General features: G+C 42.1%; 1 protein-coding gene across 1 annotated transcript in view; it reads right to left on the reverse strand.

The window, feature by feature from the left end:
• wwp1 (WW domain containing E3 ubiquitin protein ligase 1) overlaps positions 1-5,981 on the reverse strand; it is a 48,211-nt gene extending 42,230 nt beyond the window's left edge. The window contains exon 1 of the mRNA XM_071915395.2: positions 5,846-5,981. The gene's annotated coding sequence lies outside the window, so the exon portion shown is untranslated. The remainder of the gene's footprint in view (positions 1-5,845) is intronic.
• Positions 5,982-9,454: the final 3,473 nt, after the last annotated feature.

Below are 9,454 nucleotides of genomic sequence, written 5' to 3' on the forward strand. Positions count from 1 at the left end.
TGCTAAAACCTTGTTTTCTGATCTACTAAGACGGCCGTTTTTTGCGGTGTGTGTCTAATTGCATATGCATTTGTGGGTGTACCAAGGCTGAGGCGCAAAATAAAGGGAGAGATTTATGGAAATTGGTAGTGGACATGATTTATCAAGAGGCGGTGGCCGTTAACAGCTGCTGATTGCGCACGGCAAAGCATGTCTTATCATTTTGGCATAGGATAGCTCTGCTGGAACTGTCTCTGGAACCGGTCTAAGATCAAAGTGACAGTCATCTACACAGCATAACATGCAGTCATTAGATCGCAGGGTTTAAACGACTTAAAAATGTACAATTTAAGCCTCATTGGCACTCAATATTCAGACTATTACCTAAATATAAAAAAAAGAAAAGTTGCACGCTCTTCTCTGGAGCGTGCAACTTTCTCTTTGCTGACACTAAGGAGAGGCGCAGAAACACGTTTGGGTGCTTCACTTAGGCTAGATCATGGCCATGAATATTATGCTCAACAAATAAGACGGGCTGTAGACTTTAGTTTGTGTAGCCTATATATTATGTTATGATGAATAGGCCTATAATACTGTGAGTTATTTGAAATCTGTTGATTTATGTTTGTGAAAATCGAATAGGAGAGGATCTTTCAATAAATCATTCAATAAAAATCGTCTCACTCCTGAACAATCTGTCCCCCTCACTTCTGAAATTATGGCTATGCCCCTGAGCATGCTAGCATGATTGGCACATGCCAGACTACAACCATCACACAATCCATTATCTATAAGGGCTCAAAATCTATTGGCCTATAGTCTCTGATGGGTGAGACATAGGAGAAGGTGCGTCTGCCTCACTATTTTACACTCCCAGTAATCTCTTTTGCTTTCCCACTGTTCCTCTCAATAGCTCTTTCTATCTCAACGAATATCAGGAAATGAGATGGAATGGGTTTGTGTGTGTCGCGGGGGGGGGAGGTTACCTATAATGAGAAAAAGAGCATAGACTGCAGTGCTACCTCCTCTCCTCGCCAACTCAAGCAGCTATCCTTCTCCTGCAGTCCCCAGCGTATGCCGATAATTGTCTTTCCACTCCAATCAACACAGAAGTGCATGCCCTGCAAGCTATGCCGGGGCTCAGCCACACAGCATGACTCTTTTCCCACACAGATTCAGCCCAGTGATACGTGAGCTGTGATGGCAGCAGGGCATATGCAACAAATATAAATAAGTGTGTGTGTCAGTGTATGCTATGTGTATTTATTCTAGCTGTATAATACATGCGTATTTCCAGTTTGCTCTGGCCTCTAGCCAGAACCAGAATAATAAGTTAGTGGTTAGTAGTGTCACCTCACAACAAGGACCCGTTCAGTTCCTGGCCCCAGACCTCTCTGTGTTGAGTTTGCATGTTCTGTGTTCGCCTGGGTTTCCCCCAGGTACTCCAGTGTCCTCCCACAGTGCAAAGGCATGCAAGTCAGGTGGACTGGAGACTCTCAATTGCCCTAAGTTCCAAGTGTGGACCCAGGAAGACTAGGAGACGCTAAGGCATCAGCTAATGAGGATCCTAATAACTAACTAAATTATATGTATCAGTAGAAGGAAAAACATCCTTTAACAAAGACAGAAAAACTGCATCTGAATTTGCCAAAAGCAAGTACAATAATCATTGCCTGGTGTCCAGCCCCCATGAATCGCAGTCTTTAGCTCTTTTTGAATTTGCATGCCGATTCATAGGGGTCTGGAAGCAAGACTGTTCACCGGCAGTTTTTTCAGACAGACACTGTCCAACATACCTGATTGGATGGTCGATGTAGGCGGGACAAACCTACTTATGACGAGCGTTACAGAGCACGACAACAACTACCAAAATGGCAGCACCGGAAAAAAGTAATTGGATGATAACAAGCTAGATTTAGCAATCTCGTCAGTCCTTAAAAAACTTAATGGCATCGATGAATTAAAACAGAAACAATCAGCATGTTTAAAAGCTCGGAATTTAACACCGCCATGATTGTTGTTACTCTGAGGCAATTCTAGATTACGTCAATCTGCTTTGCTACTGTGATTGGTCAACGATTTTGACAACTAACAACTAACACCAACCAATCAGTTGGGGCGAGAAAGTACATCAGTGAATCACTTGTGGATAGGCTTGCGTCCAGACCCCTATGAATCGCCATGCAAATTCAAAAAGTGCTAAAGACTGCGATTCATGGGGGCTGGACCCCAGGCAACAATAATCAGTGAGAATCCCTGAATGACCACGCAAAGGCAAATTTTCCTCCATAGTGCATCCCAGCAAGCACAGGGCCTCGTTCTCTTAACAGGATCATAACACATCAGATCTCAATGGTCTAAACTTGAGTATTTGTACCCAGCTTGATATCATTTGATTTATCTGCATAGTTCAAGCACCATGCCAGAACCACAGACAAGTTATCTGTCTTGTCCATTTCACTCGCCTGCCTCTGATAATGCATGGCAGATGGCTAAGGAGGCAAAACCTCAGCCTCCTCCACTCCAATGCCTTCTGAAGAGGACCAGCAGTGCAGGCAGACAGGATGTGACAAATCGATGTATGAAAGACTTTTGGACACTCAACCATTGTCAGCACATTAGTCATACAGAACAACTGCCTGCAAACAGACTGGTATCCCTAAAGTAATATAGACTATGCCTCCAGCTCTGAAAAAGCATCATGCAAACACAAGCAAGATGTACCACCTCTGTCAGCAGTCGGGGCAAAACCCTAACATGAATCATCATAACACGATCACCAGAAATTCGGCAGTCCTGAAAGTCTTCAACTCCATTATGTTTGTGCTCTAAAACAGCAATTTTGCTGAGGGAGTTAATAGTTTGAAGTGAAGTGTGACTTATTGGATCGGCCGGGCCTTGTCATTACCTAGTTTAACCTAGCCCAACTATGCTAGGCTTAACTCTGAATTAAGCTAGGCCTATCTTTTAAGGTTTGCAAAAAAAAAAAAATCAAACAGGCAGGGAGATATTGACACACCAAACACAGCGTGTTTGAATCAAAAGCACTTGGCTTGCCTTTCCATTTAGCTTTGATCATGGTATCTGGAGGTCTAAATATTCTCTGATACGCCCGTTTGCCCTTGAAGGAGAATATCGATTATCTCAACTCGCAGATATGATGATCATTATCACACACATAGCAGCATAAAATAAACAGTAATTTGTAGGATCGCCACATGGTCAGGTAAGAAAAGCACAACTCAGGATTTGAAAGAGCAATTTACACAATATCTGGCATTGACATGGCTTTAACCTTGCATCTAATGTTTGCTTCAGTTTTCCTTGTGTCATTCTGTATGACTGGGTCCTCATAAAATGGTGAGGAAAATGGTGAATACTGGGAGAATATTGTGAAAAGGGAGAGTATTTTCAAGATTCTGGCTCATGCAGTCCTGATGTGATGGTCGGCCTGTAAGAAGGAAAACCAGCAGTGTTTGTACGGGGGCGGATTTGCTTACAAAACAGCTAGCGCCCCGCTCACTGTTAGACAATGCATTTCACATTTTGTGGTGTATTTGTGTGTGTGTGTGTCTGCATGATGCACAAGCTTCTTTGCAAGGGAAGGCTGTTGACAGACCTAAGCACTTGGGCTTATACGAGGAGCGTAAGGTTCTCTAATTTCACACACATGACAATTTACACACAAATACACACACACACACAGACACACTCATACGCAGTGTGAGAGCTGCACTCACCAGAATACATCAGGGGAGACCATGATGTCAGTGGGGGTGTTCCCTTACATGAACAGGATTTAAGTCTCTCTCTAAGCCCACACCCCAGCTCCACAAACCGGGGCGAAAAAGCCAAGTCATAACCTCAGTATCAGAAAACAACACCAACAAGCCATAACACATTCTAGTCTTGCCTAGGAGCTTTATTCTTTTGCTTCTGTTCTGACTGAGTGAATAAAGACAAATTTCAAAGCATTAAAACCTCATTCAGATTTAATGCAACTTACTAACAATAAGACGGAAGATGAGCTTTACCTCTATCTGCCAGAGGTGTCGATCAATCCGTCTAGACAGTTTGGGCTGCACTGCAGCAACTTACTGACCATCAGCCACCCCAAACTTGTGATCATTGCTGAGTTTTAGCCATGGTAATGAGAAAGTGACTGGACTGGCTATTTCCCAGAATCAAGGTTGTCCATCTGTTAAGTGATTTACAAACCTTAACCTGCCTCTTGCCCACATCAACAACAATCAATCAGGAGCCGTTTTGCACTTGTACAACTTTTCTTTAACTTGGCATGAACCACTAGCTTCACACAGTGAGGGCAGGCTACAACTCTTGCTTTCCCCACAGCTGTTTCCTTGCTTTCCAAAGGTCAATGTGAGAGTGAGAGTGAGAGAGACAGAGAGAGAGAGAGAGAGAGAGAGAGAGAGAGAGAGAGAGAGAGAGCAAACAAGTATATTTCAGGGCCAGCCAGCCAAAGTTGCTGCTCAAGTGACAGCTTCCTGTAAGTAATTCCCTCCCAATGTGACACTAATACATATATGGTGTTTCATCCAGAGCCAACAGAACCACTGTTAATGGTTGGCAGAGACAGCATGATGCTCACAAGCTCCCATGGTCCTGAAACACAATAGCCAAAAGTGTATGGAAGAGCTTAATCAGCAAGTAAAGTAGCATTTGGCCATTCCTCTTTCAGACCAAGCCTATCTGCAAACTTGGGACTGTAAGACAACTGGGCCTCCCATTTACTGATAGGGCTCGTCATTAGGTATTAAGTCAGCCAAATCGAACATCACTAAATTGACACTGTGCTCATACTTCTCTGTCCTTGCCATTCAGCAGCAATTTTCCTCTATGTTTATAGAGTAGACGCTACTGATATGTTGTAGCAGTGCGCCTCATGTCAGGCCTATGTTTACCTTTATCTTAACTCGGATACGGTACATGACCAAGCAAACACCGTACTGACACCAAACGAACGTCAACATTTGTAAAGTTAGTGCGAGACGAAGGGTCTTTCTTTCTTTTCAGGTAACGTTAGCAGAGCCTGCATAGCTAACGTTACCAACCAAATAGAGCACAAATTATTAGATATTCAAGGAGCAGGTCGCTCATACTTTTTCAAACTTCGTGGAGGCCATAAGCTAACACCTTGTTGATATTTCATAAGAAAACCAATCAGAACATACTAACTCTGACATGGTTCACTCACATTAGCTAACTTCGATTAATTTGCTGACACGTTAACGTTAGCTAATAAAGTCGGTTGAACTTGATAGTGGTCTTCAGATAGTTACCTGCTAAAACTGAACCTATGTTTATGAAGCTTTCACGTTACTTGCACCAGACTTATCAAAGGGGAATCTGACAATCAAGGATAGCTACCGTTACTAGCTAGCCATGTACTAGCACTACATATCGTTAGTCTACAACGTATGCTTACGTTAGCTAGCTAGCAACAAGCTAGCCAGCTAGCTACAGCAAAAAAACAATGTTAACGTATTAGCTATTTGCCTGAGTAACTAGCTTAGCTAACTACCCAACCAACTTACATCATGTTATAAAGTTGGCTCGGTTGGTAGCATTTACAAACTAATGTAACATTTAATATGGATGTTTAATCTCTAGAAATAGCTAGCTAACTTGCAATAGAGCTACAAACTTAGCTAGCTAGCTATTATCCAACTGCCTCCTGCTAGCCGGCTAGCTAACTAGTAGCAACTTAGCTAGATGTCCGCCATCATAGAACTAGCCAGACAGTTTGACTCTATGTGGAAGACAGACTGGCAAGAAATATTTGTTGACAACAAGACAAAGTCGTCCATAGTTATGGCACTAAGCTAGCCACCCAGCTATGTTTTACCGTGCCCGCTGCTCCGCTCCTTTCCGACTCCCAGTGTCTCTGCGGTTCACTACGGTTGTTGGTAAAATGCCCTGCCGCTTTGCCTTTCAGGCCGAACAGTCTGCTACGGTTCTATTGCCATCTCTGTCCAGAAGCCTCAGACCAGCAAAACATACAGGCGACAGGCGCGCCACCCCAAATATTGCTGTGTAATAACACTGTACATACCAGAGTTGGCCTTCAGATTAAAGTATGTATTAATTTATTTCCTAATTTTATATTCTAATATTATATTATTTTTCCATTCGTTTTTTTCTGTCTCAATAAATTCTACTGCTGGTATTTTGCAAACTTTACTGCTGTATTCATACATTTCTGCTTAACATGTTCTATTTTTGAAATTATAAATTGTGTATGTTTAGGCCTAAATTATATAAAACCCACATTTGCGCTAATCCTGTTTACATTCTATTTTTATTTGCGGCATCCTATTGCTAGGCTATTTGGGTCTGCGAGACCCAATTTCCCCACAGGATCATTAAAGTTTCATCCTAAATTGAAATGTATTGCCTGACAGATATCAAAATAAATGAAGACCGCTATTCTTCAAGGTCAGTTAATGGATTTGAGATTCAAAGTAGAGTTGACTGAGCAGGTTTTGTGGCATGTTTTTTTTTTTTAAAAGTGTAAAATGTAGCTTAGCAAAGTTACCTTTTCATTTTTTTAGTGTTTACTCATAAATTAATAAAAGTTAATCTCTGAATCACAGTAAAATGGATGCCAGTTCAGGATGAGCGGTTCCCAGCCCCTAGGCTCAAAGGAAGAACCTGCAGAATCAAAGGAAGATATTCCCTAAAGGAAGAATGAGCCGTGTCTCCCTTTCTCCGGCTCTCTCTGTTTTCACAGGCTTGGAAAGGCCTGCTTGTGGTCTCCCATTGCTTTTTGTTGGGACAGCATGCACATGTGTGAAAGCCGGCCACAGCAGGCCTTGGAAAACAAACAGTCAAAGGTTATACAGATTCTATGGACACAGGCATCACGCCAACCCCCAAAAAAGTGATTTCCTCTGACGTCTCCTTAGTCACTTTGCAAATTATCTACCGTGTCCTTTTTGGACTCTTATCCTTGACCTAGAGCTATGTCCAACACAACCATGACAGTAAATATACTCCTGTTACTGCAGAATGTAACACCAGTGGAAACCCCTCAGCAGCCGTCAGGAAAGCTTTTGAAAAGATGAGTTCCTTGAAGAAGTTAGGATGCTAAAAACATTCCTGGAAGAACCTTCATATTGCATTTTTTGACAACACACCCCACATCCTTGAGTTTAAATGCATTAAGGTGAGACTGGAGATGACACAGACGGAGTTAAAAGACCCAACAGTGACAATGGAACCCAAGAGAAGCAGTTCAGCAGGCACAGTCAGCGCTCAGGCATGAGGATATGGTGGGGGGCAGGTGCAGCAAGGGGCGGGCAAGACTGGGACTTGGCTTAGGGCAACCTTTATGGAGCAAGGCAACTCCAACAGGGAAAAGAAAGATTGTTGTGGAGCAAATAGATCAGCAGGAAGACGCAGCAGGGTGTGCTCAAGCAAACAGGGTCAGTGGATAAATTGGGAAAGTGTAGAGAGGAATAAACTTGGCTAAAAGGTGTTATGGAATAAGATTCATTGTAGGTGCATATAATGTGCTACCATCTACCCAGAATCTCAGTCAGCGGGTAGGTGAGAAAACCCTTTGTGTCTCTTCAGGTAGAGATATATTTTGTCAGAATGCAAAATTAGTCCGTCCCAAGGATGAGACACCCGGAGACATAACCAAGTGTTGAAGTGTCCAGCAACAGCAATTGAGAGAGAAAAGTGATTACGATTGGTTTTGTCCATGAGGGAGATGGCAGTAGATTTGTGGAAACAGCAGATAATCCCAGAGGAAATAGTGAGCACTACCTTCAGACCAGACCCGGTGTTGTGGTCAGAGGTTCGGAAGATAGTGTATTTTATTGATCTTACAGTGCCATGGTAAGACGTGATTGATGAGGCATATGGAAGGAAAATGCTTAGGTATCTTGACTTGGCAGCAGGGCTGGAAATCCAGGCTCTGTCCTGAAGTTGGATGCTGGGGGTTTGTAGCAAAGTTCACCTTAGCAGTACTAGGTGAATTATGCATTTGTGGACGAAGTTTAAAGCAAGCAGCAAAGGCTATAGGTGATCATTGAATCCCAGAATTCTCTAAGTTGATACTTCTCAAGAACGTGAGCACAGAGACCTTTAATCACAGCATCATCACCATTTGTGGGTTAGTACATCATTCTTTTGACATCTGAATTGGGCGTCTGTATGAATGTTCGCCCTGGAGTCTGGCACAAAGGATTGTCACATGACATCCTGTGTATTGGTAAATGTCACTACAGTGGATATCAAAAGTCTATAAACCCTTTATTGCCTTGAGGCTTGATATGAGAAAAACCAAACAAGACTTTATTTCACTTTCATTTGGAAATAATAACCAGCAGAAAGAAGGTCAAAGTAAAAGGTTACTCATTTCAGACAATTTATTAAAAATGGCAAACTAAAACACCTTGGTTGAGCAAGTGAATATACCCTTCAATTAATACTTAGCAGAAGCACCTTTTGCTTTGACAATAGCAGTAAATCTGTTCAGATAAATTTCTAACAACTTTGAAAGTGTATATTTAGGATTTTTTTGCATGTAAAACGATTATACTGGGAGCCGAGGACAGTGTATGGCTATCAGGGTTGGGGCCATTCATGAACTGAATTGAGAATGCATGGTAAATTCCAATTCAATTCCTGGAGGTGGAGTTGGAATGTCACCCAGCTGTAAGGAAACAGAATGTGAATTGAATTGGAATGACAGGAAAAATAATTGAATTCCATGAAATTCCACTTCTAAGAGAGTTTGTCTTGACTCGCTAAACATTATAAATCAAACATTATGAATCAAATAAAAGACAGTTCAACAAATCAAATACATTCAATCATAATGTATGGATTACCATTACATGTCATGCATCAAATACCACCTGAAAGGTCCCTTTAACATTTTATAATATTTAGTATTAATAATACATAACACTATTTGTAATCTCAGATATGTGGTAAGAAAAAACAAAAAACATTGATTGATTCACTGAATTTAATTGAATCAAATTCAACTTCCTTCATTCATTTCCAAGTCTGTTTCCTGTAGGGTTTTTTCAAATTCCAAGTCCAATTCCTCAGTTCATTCATGAATTGACCCTTCAACCCTGACGGCTACCCACTTCTTCTACCACAGCTATTCCATCACATGATATGTAATCTCCTTCTCCTTGTCATCTTCATCAGGACATACATTGTCATACTTAAGACCCCAGCTGGTGTGCTTTGTTCTCAGCCAGAGGCGCTGGCTGCTCTTTTCAGCTGCTTCAGAAAGTGCCGCTGTGGCCTGACGTAAGCCCTGACCACAAATCCCTCACTGCCTCAATAAATGGGCAGTGGATATGGTTACAAATCCACTGCACTTCACTCTCAAAGGACGCACCCTGGCTCTTCACCTTGAGCGCTAAATCCTCTCATATGCCCCATCTTCACAGTGAGGTGAGTACTGGACCATAACACTGGGTCAAGT

Source organism: Centroberyx gerrardi, chromosome 22 (assembly GCF_048128805.1).
Source record: "Centroberyx gerrardi isolate f3 chromosome 22, fCenGer3.hap1.cur.20231027, whole genome shotgun sequence".
Taxonomy (NCBI): Eukaryota; Metazoa; Chordata; class Actinopteri; order Beryciformes; family Berycidae; genus Centroberyx; species Centroberyx gerrardi.